Here is an 18,223-nt window from a genome sequence, read left to right as displayed (position 1 = left end):
AATTGTGTAAATTTGAATTTGATTTGGTTAAAATCAGCTAATTGTTTTAAATACATTTAGCATAGAACTGAGAAAAACTGTCAATGAAGCCGAAAGGAAGTCCTCTCAAAACCGCTAAAACAAATTTGCGTGTGTGAGATATGGCATGGCCGTGTGAACCATAACAGTCTGTGTGTATGGGTTTGTGCGTGCAAGTTCATGCATGACTATCCAAGCTTGTATTGACTAGCAAGTGTTTGAAGGCTCATATTGCGTCCAGATGTCACGGCAAATCAATTCAAGTCAAAAAGCCAAATGTGTTTCATAAGGCTCACAAAAGCCACGGCAGGTGCAGCCCAGCAGCTTTCAACAATGTGCTGGTGGTTAGTAAGATGGGTGGAAATATAAATGGGGTGAGTGGAATATCAGCCTTAAATTAAATATGAAAAAGCATCTATAGTCACCACACCACTTCTGACACTGTCAGACGTTTCTTTTCTTCTTCTTTTTTTTTGGAGGATACAATGACCCATGTATTTCCTTAATTTTGACTTTGTTTTGTATTACTTTGCTTTGTTTGTATGAAGTGTTGCATTGCATGTGGCAAATGAACAACATTCTGCTGTCAACAGCATATTTGATTGAATACCTAAAAAACATTGGTCAAACAGCATGCAGCCAATCACGATCCAGAAATTAATGAACACAAGTGTGATGTGGAGACTCAAAGCTTCCAGGGCACGACCACTGAGAACAGACCTTTCTGTGAGGGTGTATGTAATTTGAGATTTATTTCATGTGGAAAAAAATCCATATCAGAGGCTGGATACAAGTTTAAGTTTTATTTTTAAAAAAATAAAAAAAACTCTTGCCATTTTAGAGGTAATTGTGTGGTGTGTCATACGTCACATCCAGTGTGGCCACTGTGGAGCTATGTAGATTACACTGAGCTGGATACCTGACAGTACACTTTCAATTTAAATGTCATATTTTTGGGCAAAAAGAAAGCTTTATTTTGTAATTAGAACCATTACAGTGGAATTTGAATAAAAGGCATCAAATTGTGTCATCACTAATTGTAAAATGTTCTAATTTTATGTCTATATCCCTGCTTCTGTATTCACTTGATTCATACAAGGCAGATCATTTGGACAAAGATAACGGTCTTAAATAACAAAACTACTCTTTCCTACAGTGAAGTTCATGGGAAAATCTCATAAAAAAGTTATATATGATATGAGAAGTTTGATGTGTGAATGATTTATGCCCCATGCTCCAGTCTACCTCTCAATCAAACAAGACCATGTGCAACGATCACACTCCCCAAGGTCCTTGTTACCAGCATGATCCTATGACCCACATTGGACACACTTGCACACATACATTCTCACTCAAAGAAGTATATATTCCACAATCCACGTATGACACAGTTATGAAAAATATCTCCAATAGTAACAGCTTCGACATGCCAACTATTTTAAACCTCCGGCTGAATCCGCTTTTATTTCACCACAACTTGATCCATTATCCCAAATTTATGTGACAAACAGTCTTTAGTGCTTGCTTCAAAATGAGAAGTGAGAAGAAAGACAGGGAACGATCTCTGCTGGAGTGAGGAAAAGAGGGATACTCTGTCATCTGTCTGGTTTGGATCGTGCCAGAGAGAGAATGTACTCGGGGTGCACAACGAAAACACAATAAATTACTCTCTGTGCTGCTCATTCGTAACAGAGGATTATCGTCCACAACACATACATCACATAGAGAGGGTCATTTGCATTTTTGCACACATGCGCAGCCATATGGAGATACACAGCACTAAGGAAACACGGTACTGTAGCACTGAATTTCAGCCAAAAGCCATTATTCCACTCTGTGACTGGGAACAGGTCCAAATGGACGTGCGTGTGCCTAGGTGTCTGACGTTTGAGTATCAGGCATGTAGCAATCAAACCCCCATGTATACCAGTATGATTATGACTCATCTGTAAATGCACCTCTGAGGGCCATAATGACTGCAGAGATTTGACATTACAATAAATGCAGCGTATGCTTTTCAATTATAAAACAAATGCTTGATTTTGCTCTTTATTCTTGTCATTTAATTAACACAGTGATACATAGTAAATATAAAATATCAATTGTATCTGTGCAGCAGCGTGTTAGCAGCTTGAAAGTGGTTGGCCTAGTCCACCAAACTGGTATACTGTAGCTGTAAACTCCGAAAATGTCCCCATCAAAGAGGCTTAGTTACAGGACAAATTATAATTATATGATCAGGTTACAATTATGAATTTAAAATATTTAAATTCAATTTATCAAAGGGGATGCCGGATAAGTACATTAATACAGGCTAAAACCCATATGTCAATTTTGGTGAAGCTCTTGTGGTCTGGAACTTTGACATAAGAATTGGTGCAAAATATCATTAGTAGAGTGAGCCCATCTAGTTAAAAGGTTTAAAAGTATTGAACCTTGTGTGAAACAGTCCACACAGAAGAATTAAACGTCCATGTTGAAGTCAAGTGAGCAAAGCAGCAGGTATATTTGGGGGGCAACAAACACAGTGCTAATTTCCGTCAAGGCAGCAACATTCATAGAATCACTTCATAGCAATTTTTCAAACAAGGTAAAAGTGCATAACTGTCGTTTCTTGCTGTAATGATCTATTTTTGAGTTGAATTATAGAGCTTTTATTCTGAAAAGTCTTGAACTTTGGACTGAAGATTGTGTCGCTTAACAGACTCAAACTGAACTGAAATAGCCTCAAATGTGTGTGGTATAAAAAGAAAAACAAGTAAATTGCTTAAACTTATAACATTAGAGGTCACACTTATGCATACCGTGCTTTATCATCTGTTTTACTCAAAATGGGACCACAATTTAGAAAAATTAACATCATGCTGCATTGGGGAAGACTTGAAACTAGAGAGTGAACAATAAACTCCTCAGGGAAATGTTTTGATTTTATAAACCGGGTGAGAAGTTCTGTCATTTTTTCATAGACTTCGATAGAAACTCACTTCTTTTTAAAAATCATGGGTGCTAGCGTCTGCAGCATGTCTCTTACTCAGTGCACCCGCTGGTTCTCGTCATCTCTGCATCTCCCGGTCGGTGACGCAAATCGTTGAATAGAAAAATTAGCCAGATTATGTCTCACTATTATTATAGGCCTACCCCTTTGTGTTCCACAACACATAGACACCGGCACACATCTCATGCTTCTTTTTTTTTGTTTTTCTAACCACACAACACAATTTAACAGTGGAGCAGTCCATTAAGGATTCAAAACAGTCTGTTGCAAATCCCTGGTGCATTATGCAAATTCATTTCTTGAATTAGCCTCTGATTATTTTCTCCCCCGCCATGTACTTCCTCGGAAAAAAATTGGTCCAGGGCCAAATTTACCTGCTGACCCCTGTTGTACACTGGCGTAGGCCTACATATAGTGACAGAAGCGTCCCAATTGAGACATAGTGCAAGTGAGAACATACAGGAAGTGACAAACGCAGGTGTGAAGCAATTCCAAGCCAGGTGCATTATTACTGGCAAGAACAAACCACTTTACACCTAAGTCCACCAGAATCTAATATCGCCTTCCATGTTTACATCACTCCGATGCCAGGGGGAAGGCAAGTGTAATTCCCATCCTCACACACCTCCTCATGGACAACCGGACGTGTCAACAGGAGACATTGACGTTTTGTTTTGTGATTGCGACGATGGTGGAAATCATGCAATCACACACCTGTAACATAACATCATTCCCAGCCTGCCACTGGAACAGCTGCTCCCACAGTAATTCACTCCACCTCCTCCTTTTTACACCACCCACCACTCACACAGAGAACAAAATCATATATAAAACCCTTTGTCAGTGGTTGAATGGAGGTGAGAAGAGTTGTGAGAGCTGCAGACAAGAAGTCTGTCCTGGTGTGGATAATGGCTTCTTTTGAAAAGGAAATTAGTGAAAAGAAAAAAATGTTAAAAGGCAAGGGGGAGAAAAAGGGAGGTAAAGGGATGACCATATGGTGTGAGACACGAGTCGGGATCAATAAAAAATGGGAGTTTGAGTTTTTTTCTTTTCTCCAAATGATTTCCACCCTCTGGTCTTTCTTGTATATCTGCGGAATGGCCTCTCCTTTTCATCTGTGTTCTACATCTGCACTATAGCTCTATGTCTAGGCCAGCTACCGGAGCAACACTTCAGACACACCTGTTGTTGCACTGATGTACCAGTGTCTTTTCAGCACAGCCACTCTTTTCATCTCTGTGTATCTTCATGAGTGGACTTTTGATGTTGAGATCCCACGTTATCTTTTTTTTTTTATCTTCTGTTGTCTGAGTCAGAAAACCTATCTTCATGTCCCATCAGTGTTTCTACCTTTGCACACAATAGTTTGCTTGTTGTTCACACCGACACAGGCCATACAGGCATTTTCCCTTTGGTGTACTGTTCTTGTTGTAAAAGCCGCCGAATGTCAGTCTCTTACAAAGGTGCTGTTCTGTGTAAAACTTCATATATCTGCACAGGGGACACAAGGGGGAACATTTTTCCTAAAAAGTGGTAGTATGGTGTATTGTCTGTACAGTCTGCATAGCTACTTATTTTCCACTGCTCATTAATCGACAACTCATTGTACCACTTCACTTTCCTCACACTACTAAGTACAGAGGGGTTTTGCCACAATGCAGCAGAATTGTGATGAGGAGAAGCAGCAGGGGGTGCTGTAGAGCCAAATCAAATGTAATGATGGAAGCAAAGTGTTTCAGTGTAAAACAAAGAGATCTGTCCTTTTTTAATGTATTGTCAATTAGATCTAGGGGTGAAATTTCCCAGATGGAAAAGTATGATAAAACTAGTGAATTTCATTTGGCCAGCGTAGTTTTAGTAACTAACAAAGATGGAGGGAGGGGGGGGGGCTAATTAGCGTTCCACTAAATGTTGAAAAATGCTGTTAAAATGTTAACTATGTGAGTATTCCCACTTAACTGTTTACATGGTAAACAAATACTCCAATAATATTCCTCTTTACATGCAATCCTACATACTCTCATTGATGTCAACTGTCCCCATTATGTAGTCCCAATATTTGCACATATTCAAAATCCTGTTGATATCGGAACATGCTACATTTGGAATATCTAAACAATATCCAAATGGAATACCCAGTTTACATGAAAAATCACTGTTGCAATTTGATAATAATGGTGGAATATTTGTTCCTGAAGGTTGAAGATTGTAGACACTAATTCCACAAACATGTCCAAAAACAATTGTATCCTCCTTTGAAAAATGAAAACAGAGGTCTAGACAACAGATGTCGTATCATAATATTTTATCCTCACAAAAAAGTGAGGAGAATATATTGTTCTTTTTTACTCAAATTCATAAACTCTGGCTAGAAAGTTCATACAAAATAACATTTGTTTTCATGAGCTATATATCAGTCTACAATGGTCCACATCCTTTGCCTTAATTTTTTTCTACTATCAGCGTGTAATTGTAAACCTTTTCTTTTGTATTACATTCTCTTCTGTTCTCTCTTTTTCTGCAATGAACAGACAAGGTAGTTTATCAGTAGACGAGATGAATCGTCTGGGACAGTAATATAGTTGGTGGCTTTGACCTGCACTGGCTCCTCAGACTCGTTCCAAATCAATCTCGCGTTCCATCACTGTGACCCAGATGTCCATCCATCTTCCCTCTAGCGGTCTCCCTGCCTATCTTTTGCTGATCCCCATTCATCAGTCTTTCTATCTCCATCCTCTGCTCTCATCTTTTTATCCAAAATTACTGGAGTCCGACGTTGGGTAAGAAAAAGTTTGCCCCTGTGCGTTCTACAAAAAAAGGAATGCATGAGCACGAATCGGACTTTAAAGAGAAATGTGCCCTGAAACCTTTTGTTCTGTGGCTCTCATGCAGTATTCATATTCTTGATGAACTCTCCCTGGCTTTGCTTTCTTTTTTTTTCCCTTGCAAATTTGGGACACAGTTAATGATGTTGAGGCATTAGCAAAACAGCAGGGCTCACACCTGCTGCTTCTTTGCTAAGTGTGTGTGTGTGTGTGTGTGTGTGTGTGTGTGTGTGTGTGCGTGTGTCTGTGTGTGTGTGTGTGTGTGTGTGTGTGTGTGTGTGGAAAGTTGAAACTTGTCTTCTTTTTCCTTTGTTGTGATGCATTTTCAAAAACTGTACAAGCATGAGTCGGACACATATACAGTCCATGCTTATGATAAAAACTTGTGAATACCCAATTCATTCATCAGTTTTGATACCAATGTCTTCAAACATATGACCGTCTATACCTTCTATCAGATGCTTCACAAACAAATTAAAATAATATAGCTTCTGTTACGTTGGGTGGCAAGTTCCTTTGGTATGTTCCAGATGGGAATTGTAGATTATTTTAAGTCAATCTCACAAACACCCTCCCTGTTTTGCAGATATTTACCAGCACACAACATTGAAATTGAAAGGAATGGTAGATGTGTCCCATTCATTCAATTTATTTCTGTTTGCTTAACATTTGCAAATAACTGGTGCAAAGCAGTCATGGAAAATTACTCCCCGCTTTACAAAAATGATACCAAACTTCGTTAAACACTTTAGAAAACAATCTTGAATATACTTTGTTCAGACAGAATGCCTTGGCGATTTTATTAGTGACCCAGTTGCATAAAAAATTTTGTGTAATAATGTGATCAGATGCAAATTTGTCTGAGATTGTCCAACTAGATCTGAAACCCAAATCACTCCTTCACTTATTGTTCAACTAAAGTGACAAACACATATCCTTGGGCCTTTATCCTTTATGAATCTACTTCATTAATATTTAAAGACTAGAAGAAAAAAAGTTGGGATGAGGATAAATGACAGAAAGCACTGGACTTTTTTGTGAGTTCTGAGTTCAGTTGGCGCTTGATCTAAACAATCACACTATGATTCTCTTTACCTGAGAGGAGGTGTTGGAACGTTAAAGAAAAGTTGGACTATTGCAAAAAGTTGTCAGGCTTAGCTGAGTTGGTGCATGAAGTGAAGTGACTGTTCATTGACAAGGTCAGCTTTTAATGAGGTTAGCATGCTGCTATGGCATCAGTCTAATCAGAAACGTATTTTTTCCATGAAAAGAGAACAAAGAACAACACTGACTTTGGCAACCAAGATAGACAGTCATAGACGGATTGGTTCATCCAATCACTTGCCAAGTATGTTTTAAAGGTGCCAACTAGTTTTCAACAAAGCCTTCCCAGATGGTTCTGTGAATGTGTGTTGCTATCTAATTCGCATTATCTTAAGCCGATTTTCTTGAAATATGCATAAACGTTTGTCCTAAATTTAGATGGAAACTCCATGACATCACATCCTCACACACATCAACACAGACAGCACAAAATAGTTCTGTCTAAACACACTTTTAGAACATTAATGTAATATAAAAAGTCCTTATTGGAAGAAATAATGGTGAGACTCTCTGAAGAGTCGTAGCTACTTTAATGTCTTATCATTGGATTACATTTTGAATGTATGATGTTTGAAAAAAAGGCCCATAGATAATCTCTGTATATGTCAACATGTCTTTGAATTTATCATAACCATACCACATTATGGTAGCTTGACAAGCCATGGTGGTATTTTTCCAGGAGCAGAATGAGATGGGGGTAAATCCCTTCTTGTTCCTTTTGTAATCCTGTGTCTGCTTCCTGACAGGGTATTCGAGCCTTAGCAGTGATGTGAATCGATGATGGCATTTGCACAGCTCTTATCACACTGCCTATCTACTGTCAAAGAAAACCCGGGGATTACATTCACCCCCGGCTTGCCACTGACAACTGCTGAAGGAGAGGGTGGCTACTATGATTTTCTTTTTGTTTGTTTGTTTCTTTCTCTCTATACAAGAATATATACCTATAAGAAGCACTTTATAACTATGTTTACCGTGATAAAAGGATCTGTTTGGGTTTATATTTATGAGAATACAGTGTTTCTTCTTTGACTCACCTGAACTAATTCCAGACAGAACAAATTAATGAAGGTGTCAGTTCAGTCAGTTGATCACACAGCAGCAACTTTAGTTACGGATGTGAACATCATGAGACATTAGTCAAGAACAGAGCGAAAGCATTGCATGGGGCTCAGACAGATCAAGACACAAAAGGAGGAGAGGGATATCGGATGCAAAGATATAAAACACTGAGGGTTTCACAAATTTAACTTAAGAAAAAAGGTATTTTGAAGTGTTGATTCTTCTTTGTGTTTTGGAGTTGTAGTTGAAGTAAGCAGTGTAGATCAGAACAAAGAGCTGCGACATACATCTGTCCTCTCTACTCTGCATGCAGGAGACCACCTCCAGCTGTCAGCATAATAAACACTCTCCAACGTACATACCCACACACGCACACACACACGCGCACGCACACACACGCATGCAGCAAGCACACAAAAACACACAGAGTTCCCCGTGAACATTGCTGTGAGCACGAACATTAAGATGTTGTAATTTCTGGGATAATTAGTTGGCCTGTCAGTTTTATGGCTGTACCTTGCTAGCTCTGAGATTGGGCCTCCGAGACCTCCTGCTCTGCTGCACACACACCACTGTGCCATTGTGTGTGTGTCTGTGTGTGTGTGTGTGTGTGTGTGTGTGTGTGTGTGTGTGTCTGTGTTTGAGTCAGAGAGAGAAAGATACAAAGAAAGAGAGATTGGGAGAGAGAAAGAGGGAGGCAGCGTGAATGCCACTGAGAGGGAATTACAATGCCGCTATTAAATTAGCAAAACCTCATCATCAACTTCATCCCTTCCATCGGTGATTCTGAACTCCTTTCACCATTAACGAGACAGAGATTTTAGTCATAATTTCTAATGCCTCTTTGCACATACGAAGATTTGAAATTCATGACTGTCATTTATATTCAAATACCATTTTGTAATCCCTGTAACCATAGCTTTTATGAAGAATTATTTCAGGGGGAATGAGAAATACTTATGATAAGTTTGAAATTCTGATACCTTGATCCTGAGGATTAAAGAAGAGAAGGATGTGTCAACATATTAAACATCCATTTTGCTACATTCACTTCACCTCTGATTTTCCAGGTCAGGTTCATGGTGGCAGCAAAACATGTGTCCCCTAAATCCTACATCCCTTTGTCCTCATGGACACGTGGTATGATAGGAATAAAAATAATGGAGGAAGACTACCAGAACATAAACAGCAAAAATGTGACACAAATAAGCTGTGATTAAATAAGCATTGGAGAATACAAAGGTGTTCGACTTCACAACTCCCTGTGACACAGTAGCAGGTAAGGTTGTGCCTTTATTCCACCTCGCCCCTCTGTGAAGGCACAAACACAGAATCAGGGGACAGTGTTGATGCTATTAGCAGAGGTAGTCACAGAATGAAATCTGTGTGAAAGGAAAAGCCAGCACATCTGCATCGGCACTACCTCACTCCAAGGCTCTGGCTTTGTCTTTTTTGAAAAGACACAACAATTATCCACAAGCACAATGGCTGCTCAGGAAATTAACTTGGCAGCACAACAAAGTCTTAGTGCTATTTCCTTCTCTTTTCTACCAGAGACTGGTTGAAACTGGGTGGGGGAATAGAGGGTGTGAGTAAAAGAAAGAAATAATGGTCTGGTTTTCAACCCACCCAAGTTCTCCCAGACTACACCGCTCCTTCGCACAATGCACTGGCTCCCGGTGGTGGCTCGAATCTGATTCACTTGCCTACCGTGCTGCGGATGGCTCAGGCCCTTCCTACATCCAGAACATGGTCAAACCTTACACCCCAGCCCGTCCACTCCACTCTGCCACTGCCAAACAGCCTGCTACTCCCTCACTTCGAGGGGTGGGCAGCGACAGCTCAACAAAATCTCGTCTGTTTGCTGTTCTGGTTCCACAACGGTGGAACGAGCTCCCCATTGACATCATTACAGCAAAAACCCTATAAACTTTTCGTCGCAGACCGAAAGACTCACCTGTTCAGACCGCACCTTGGTCCATGAATCATAAAAACATTAAAAATCTAAAATTGAGCACTTCAAGCCGTTTGGCCAATTTGATAATTTTTTATTTACTCGCATGATTCTTGCAGTTTTGGGATAATATGTTCATGGTTGAATGCACTTATTGTAAGTCACTTTGGACATAAGCGTCAGCTAAACGAATGTAATGTAATAATGCAAGCCAGACAATTCCACTTTTTAATTTACCACACGTCTGCAGCTTGTGGACATCTTAAACACCGTGTTTACTGGCTGCAGTCCATTAGCTCATACACACTGTTCGTAAATCATTTCCAATCAACATGCACCTCCACACTAAAGAAACACTTGCCCACACATACATGTGCACAGAGGAATTATTTATGACTCGAAACAGGAGAAAACAATTGATTCATGTTCCATGTGAACAATAAACTCAGGAGAAATAAGCCTGCTGTTTCCATACTTCCTGCTTTACACCAAGCATCTTGGCAAGAAGCCTGAGTGTTGAACATATACACACACCACGCACTCAACAAATGTACTCACACACAAAAAATGTGTGCACCTAACTAGAAAATTAATTTGATATAGTGTAGTGACAGTGCAAAGCAAAAAAGAGAGAGTATAATATCAAGATTATGCTTTACAGACTAAATGAAAGAATGTTGTTGCTGATGTACAACCAAAGACGATGCAAGGCAGCTAGAGTTGTAGAAAAAGCCGTGGTAACCTTCCAGGTCACTTTGGAAGGTAAAAATGTCAGTCGTCTGTTAACTTCCGCCTCCTCCCTGTGAAGTAGATTTGACTGATGGATTTATGGCTGACAAATTCAATGACAGGTTTTAATTAATAGAAAACAAGCCTCCTTGGAACTCTCCTTACAAATATGTATGATAAATAGACCTGTACTTTGTTGTACAAAGTAAAATAGATATAAATCAGCCCAAGATTCTTTACCAGACTCATGAGACTAGAGTTAAACACATGGGTCATATGCCTTCTTATTCATTGACACCCACATTCATGAAGCAACTTAGATTTTATCATTGTAGATTATTTTCATACAATCTACAGTACATAACCCATACATATGTAACCTAAAGGCACGGTACACCTCTGTCTGTCACCATGCCTCTAAGGGGTTCAAGAGCAGCATTCAATTTATTTTGGGTATGTTTTTGGACGAGCGATTTTGACATATTCCACAGGAATCTTTAGGGGTTAAGGTAACAACTGCCTCTCAAGTGAAACATGCTGTGTCGGTCGGTTGGTCGGTCTACAATAGTAAACAAATACAGGATGGATTACCATTAAAAATGTTCATAGTTCCCAGATGATGAATCCTTGTGACTTTTGGTGAGCTCCTCAATTTTCCTCTAGTGCCAGCAACTGGTTTTTGGACTATGTCTTTACTTAGAGTGTCAAAATATCTACATATATGCACTGACACAGAATTGGGTTCAACAATTCATGGTCCCCAGATATAACTTTGTGATCCCTGACTTCTTCCCTCTTTAACCATCACGAGGTTGACCTTTGTGGGTTTGATTGAAACTTTTTCTGATGGATTGCCATACAATTTCAAAGAGAAAATTCCAATTCCCTTGGGATGACTTTTATTGATTTTATCATTAGGTCAAAATCATGTAATGATAATATGCAAACTAACTATACTACGATGGTGAAAATTGAACGATTTCCGTTTTGCATGTTAGCATGGTGACCACAACTGGACCTTGTTCACAAGAAATACAATTACTAAAAGCCACTGTGACACTAACTGAATCTAAATTGAAATCCATATTGCTAGATAAATGTGGAATACAATTTCAGATTTGTGCTGTTTGATAAAGCCAAATATACCACTGCTGGGAACTGAACCTATCAGCTGTATCTCTGGCTCCAGGCCTACGTTCACAAAACTGGCAGCCTTCATATATTGGCTGAGAAGACATAGAGGGGTGATATCCTTGTCATCGCAGTCATGACTCTGACTTTAGGTGCGGAAACATTTTTTTTCTTCTTCTTTTGAATTAGATATACTGTATATCAGTGCCATTTCATACCTAAATAATGCTGCCCTGGTCCTCTAAAACTCATCTTCTGTTTGGATGATTGTTTATATTATCACCCTTTTCCTGAGGAAACAGATGACATTGGATATGGGTTCCTCTCAGAAGGTTGTTTTTTTCTTCCTCCCCCACACCTAAAAGACTTAAAAGAAGAGAAAGGCTTTGTGAGGAGGGAGCCTGTTTACTTTATACCTCACTTTGCACAGTCAACTTGTGAAAGCAGCAACTGTAAACACTTCAGACAGAGCAGGGAGAGGGGAAATAAGAGCCACTCTTATCATGGATGAGGGTTCATTCATTCTTAGTATGGTCATGGCGGCAAGAAAATTTAAAATGTGATTTTATATTTCTTGAGAGGCAATCTCAATTTATTTTTATTTTTTTCCTACCAAAGTTCATATCATCTTACCAGTGAGCTGTACACATCTTGTTTTTCAGTTAATGAGAGTAATCAAATTCAAGGTCATCCACAGCTCTTTAAACAGAAAATAAAAGAAAAACAAGACATAACCGATAGAAATAGTGGAGGTTTGATTTACCAAACATTGTGTTGTTTAGTAAAGGAATGAGGAAGTCTAACCTTGTCATTGTGTAATGTGCAATATTAGTATTTCGTCATATACTTAAATTGACATAAATTTGTGACACTATTTTTATTGTGTTGTATGAACACATGATGAGTAAACATATTGCCCATATTATGAAAAAATGTGCCAGCTAGGATAGTTAATCACGTTCACCACTCAGGTCATGACAACATTACAGACATCACTCAGTGTGTAGCATCTAACTGAAGATGCTACACACAAAAACACATACATTTGTGTCTCCATGACTTCAGAGGACATTGCATTGACTTACATTTATTTCCTGGAGACTTACCCTAACCATAACCGTAAAACAAGACCCCATAATGTGACTTTGTGAACAGATGTTGGTCCCCATAACATCACTAATACCTAGTACACGCACAACACATACACACACACACACACGCACATAGCATATGACGGACCCTGAAGTTCAAGGACACCAGTGTTTTACAGATTTAGTAGATTCATCACTGACAAACACATTCATCTCAACCTAACCCTGTGGAAAACACACACACTTACTCAAACGCGCCCTTGCACGTGCATGTGTGCACGAGTGTGCGCGCACCGCACACACCATCGCACGCACGCACTGACATCTAGCATAAAGAATAGAAAAAGGTAGCCACCAGCTCTACACAGATTAATGTCTAGAAGATAACTTAAGGTGCATGACAGCAGCTGAACAGAAGACATGTAAACACACCATCTCTTTCATTGACCTTGAGTTCTGTAGATCCAGGAAACAGTTTTCATCAAAATGTATGTGAATGTGTTTACTTTTCTTCCATACCGATGTAACATCGAGAAACTTGCTCTACTCCTTTGTTGATATTTGATGGGATTCAATTTAATCCATTTACAAATATAGTGAAATATGCAGACCTGCTGTACATGACATGGAACTCTAATGCAGAGACAAAAAATGCAGCTTGTGTGACATACAGTCATAAGTGTCTGCAGCATGGCCTTGGTGTCTGGGCCTGACATGTTTGAATAATCCTGGCTGTGCTTGAATAAGCACAGCTTCTATCAGCGTCTCATGGATCTGATGGATTGCATCTGTTGACCCACACATTTGTTACAACAAAAGGAGGAGACAACAGCTTTGGTAACTTATATTATGTTTAGTGGTTTATTTTACACACAGGAGTATTGGTCATATGTGTATAAAAGTATAATAACACCTCTAGCATTGTAATTGAATTGATTTGACATTCGCAATCTTATTTCATTAGGAAACATGGATTGTGGACAATAATATCAAATTTATGAGGTGTAAAAACTTAAGGTTTCAGGAGCCAGGAGGGTGTGTGTGTAGGTATACAGTTGTGAGGCATTTATATGACTTCACTGAGTAATATGTGTCTGACCCATGATGGAGCACAACTCTCTCTCTCTCTATGTGCGTGTGTGTGTGTGTGTGTGTGTGTGTGTGTAACTAATTAGACTGTTTGTTCTACATGCTTTATAGATCCTGAGGGGATGACAGGAGATGGGCACATACACCCCTTGCTCCCCACAGAGACCCATCTGTTGTACAGGCACAAACACATCCACACACTGACATACACACTGCTGTAGAAACCCACTAAAAATGTGCAGATGAGGGAACATATATATATATATTAATATATACAGTATATTTATAGGATGCTTCATTGGGGCAGTCTGTCTGGGAATACTGCTCGACTGACTAAAGAATTGAAAACAGTTAAGACGGAAAATGAAGAAAAAACAGAAAAGACTAGTGCTTGAAAACCATAAGCAATTATTTGGATTTTACCCTTGAGACCCTTGAGAAGTATTCAATGAAGAAAAAAGATTATATATATGTATATCAAAATCTCTTTGATATAGAGAAAACATCATAATACGTTGCTAAATGTATTTGTTAGTAGCGATATGAACTAATAAAGCTTGTATTGTGTTTTAGTTACACATAAAATAAGCACATTTTCAGTATCTAGAGGACATTATACCTTTCAAATTATGGCCTTAAAGTTCTTCTTTTGGGTACGGCAAATAGGCAGAAAGTATAAATAATAACTGTTACATCATGTTCTAAAGCAAAGGAAATCATACTAATTTTACTGTAGACAGTGTGTATAATTGTTTTAAGTTGAGGCCAACTACTTCTAACAAAGTGAATAATGTATGTGTATCCAACCCTATTATTTAATTGCCAAACTGTATTAATAAAGCCCCTTCAATATATTATTGATTACTGCACATTGACCTGTGCAATTTAATCTCTACAGATATCATGTGTCCCTGAATACAGGCTGGGTATTCATTTTCCCAGGTTCAAACACAGAATCATGTAATTCTCACATTTTTTTTTTTATCTTTGAATCAATGGCAGAGGTTCATGACCTTTCTATCAGACTTTCACCTCCTCCTTTCTCCCATTGGTGCTCAGTGTTGATCAATTAATAAAACCTCAGCAGAACAATGGAGAGAAGCCAGTAGCAGTCACTGAGTCTACTAAGCTTGGATTTTGATCACTTTGATGAGTTGAGCTCAGGATATTTGATTCTTAAATTGATTTTTGTACATGTTTACCTGGGTTTAACACTTGAACACATTCTGTGGTTTTGAAAACTACATTTGTGAAACAAGCAAAGTTGCCAGACTGTGTAGATCCCCTGCAGAATTTATGTTATTATCAAACTATACTAACGTTGCTCACACAAACCATGTCCATCAGGATACTTCAAACAAGAGGGATACCCCACTGTACACTATTAAAAATTCCCCAGCAAAACCAAGAGAGATGGAGGAGTCGATATTCCACCTTTCTGGGAGACATAACTGCGAGGCAGTGCCAGAACACATCGTGTGGTATAAGCTCTTTCTCACTTGGCTAACCTTGAATGAATCCTCAGATGAGAAGAAAATTCTATTTTCACCTCACTCCTGGGCCAGAAGTGGCTTCCTTATGAGCTCACTCTCTCTCTCGTGTGTGTGTGTGTGTGTGTGTGTGTGTATGTGTGTTTCTATTTCCATTTGGAGTAGCTTACATATGATACAACCAAGGTCATGTAATTATTGTAAGTTTAACTACACCAAAACATCTATTGTGTCCATCTAATCTCTTATCAAATGCAGACTAATATTCAAATAACACAAATTCAATCAGGTCTCTTTTGGCAAAACACTTGCAGTAACAAATTAAACGGGAAGCATTGTTAAGCAATATGAAAGGCTGATTTTGGTGTTGAAAACAAAATCAGCAGCAACAGTTTTAATGTTTTACTTTTTGCATGTCGATCAAAAAGAGAGAGGCTCCGTCATGCCTCAAACATTTTCATACTTTCCATTGTTCCTTGCAGACTTTTCTATCTGCAGAGGAGACACATGTCTGGATGATAGGAAGTTTCTGATAAATGGTTCGCTCTTGGCTCTTGGGAGATTCAATCGCAGGGTATGAAAGGTTCAGTTAAACAGCTTAACATGAATGACACCAAGTGTGTGCAACAGACGAGTCGTCTGCACATGTAAAAGTAGTCGGAAGGCAGTATCGTATTAAAGTCAGGGAGACATATGAGAAATATGATGTGCATGTGTGGAACTGATTTGAAATGGCTGCTTTTAAACACGCTGCCAATGGAGAGCTTTTAATCTTTTTGGGCACAGTATAGCTTGAATAAGTGAATAGGCCATAATCTTAAATGATACTATTGATTTTCGCTTAACTCTCCAGTGTAGGCAGGAGGTTGTAAGTGGGTTGCTACAGGGTAAGTGTGTGTGTTTGTGTTTCCTTCCCTACATACCAAACCACAGTAGGATGTTGTTTTCACAAGTTCATTCCTCTATCCATCAAACACTCAACCCTTGCCTTTCTGCGCTTTTTTTCGTTGCTTATGTATATCAGACTCCATCACTCTTGCCCTGCTCTCTTTTACTCTCCCTGTCTCTCCCTGTCTCTCCCTGTCTCAGTGGGATTCAGGGCTTTTAACTACTTTCCCTATGGCCTCTGACCTCTCAGGTCACATCCTCCCTGTCCCTGACCTTCAGAGCCAGAGCAGCCTTGGGAAATCGTCGGAGGACTGATTTACAGATACGGGGGACAGTCGAGCTCCAGAGAGGTCAGCAGGGGCTCGCATTGCTTCACTATCCCACAAGCTAGGCCTGTACTGTGGGTTGGAAGTGATTTAGTGATGGGGTGTGCTGGATCTGAAGAGCGCTGCCAGAGGACATGTGGGAGACATGTAGAAATCTGAGAAGTGTATTGCAATGGAGTCATGTCTCTGTTTGCAGCTCCATCATCTCAGACAGGCCGCGGGTGGGAGGAGAGCAGCTCCTGATTCAGTGAGCTGAATGTTTCTGGAAATTCAGGACCATATGCAACACTCTTAACAGCATTAGAATTCTCTGTAGGTATCGGGATAAGGATACTTTTGGTATTTGCGCGAAAGTTACATGTTTTCTATGCAGACACAACTACATAACTGAACCCAAACCTTAGCATTCAATTCAAATTGAGTTGTTTGTAGCTTTCCACTGGGGTGTTTTTCATGGACCTCATGTAGAGTATGCACGTCATCAATATTCCCACTATACTAAGCCGGCAAAAATAATAAGACCAAATAAAGAAATGTCGCAGGACTGATGTGATGCTTGAGATCGTAGGACCAGAAACTTGAAAACCAGAAAAGTGGTCACTTCACTCGCATTAGTGCCAAAACAAATAATTAAAGAGCTGTACCTTTTTTTTAAAGTGATAGGTTGTTCTCCTCCTGGGAAGACGATCAGTCCAAAACTCAGCTGGTTGTTGTCCCTCATTTGCGGATCAGCAGCGGAGTCCATGTGAAGCCATGACTCCAGCTGGGTTAGCTAGCAGCTGCCTCCAGGCCTGACAGAGCTACTATAGCTAGCTAGGTTAGCTAGCAGCATCAGGCTAAAGTCCGTTGCTATGCTAATGACCACTCACTTGCTTGTTATGAGTTACAGTGCAGCAAACGTCGGGAAGAAGTCCTCTTTTACTCACACAACATGTCAACTTGCAGAATATCTATATGATAATCTGAATAATGTCCAAACTTCTGCTGCACAAACACAGAAAATCCATCCATGAACTGCCTTGTCTCTCCCGACTCTCTCCCGTGTCTCTCCCGACTCTCTCCCGACTCTCTCTCCCGACTCACTCTCTCCTCTTCTTCTTCTTCTGGCTTTCCGGCAGACATATGTCTTTTGGCCACATTGTTGCCGCGCTTCTTCTTCTTTGATTTTTTTATGGCGGTTGGCAGACAACGAAATGGTGCATTACTGCCACCAGCTGGTGTGGAGTGTGGATCAGAATCACACAAAAAACACATCAAAACAAAACAAAAACGTACAATATCATTAGATTCTCCCTAACACCTTTCTTTCCATGAGGTACTGTTTTAAATGACTACAGCATTCATTCTGTGAATCTTGCTGTAAAAAGTCCACAATATTCAGTTTCATCCTGAGCTTTCTGAGGTTCTGACTGAGTCGTGTTCTCTCAGTCCCATATTTTTGACAGTGTACTATGATATGTTCTATAGTTTTCCTCTTGTCCGCAATTGTCACAGTTTCCTGAGTTATGTTTTCCGATTTTG

General features: G+C 39.5%; 1 protein-coding gene across 1 annotated transcript in view; it reads right to left on the bottom strand.

Annotated features, from left to right (window-relative positions):
* Nucleotides 1-17,904, bottom strand: part of LOC118282502 (ephrin type-A receptor 6-like) — a 291,167-nt gene extending 273,263 nt beyond the window's left edge. The window contains exon 1 of the mRNA XM_047337335.1: nt 17,347-17,904. The gene's annotated coding sequence lies outside the window, so the exon portion shown is untranslated. The remainder of the gene's footprint in view (nt 1-17,346) is intronic.
* Nucleotides 17,905-18,223: the final 319 nt, after the last annotated feature.

This window comes from Scophthalmus maximus, chromosome 14 (genome assembly GCF_022379125.1).
Source record: "Scophthalmus maximus strain ysfricsl-2021 chromosome 14, ASM2237912v1, whole genome shotgun sequence".
NCBI classification, from domain to species: Eukaryota; Metazoa; Chordata; class Actinopteri; order Pleuronectiformes; family Scophthalmidae; genus Scophthalmus; species Scophthalmus maximus.
Note: the sequence above shows the minus strand (reverse complement) of the source record. Positions and strands in the feature narration are given on the sequence as shown.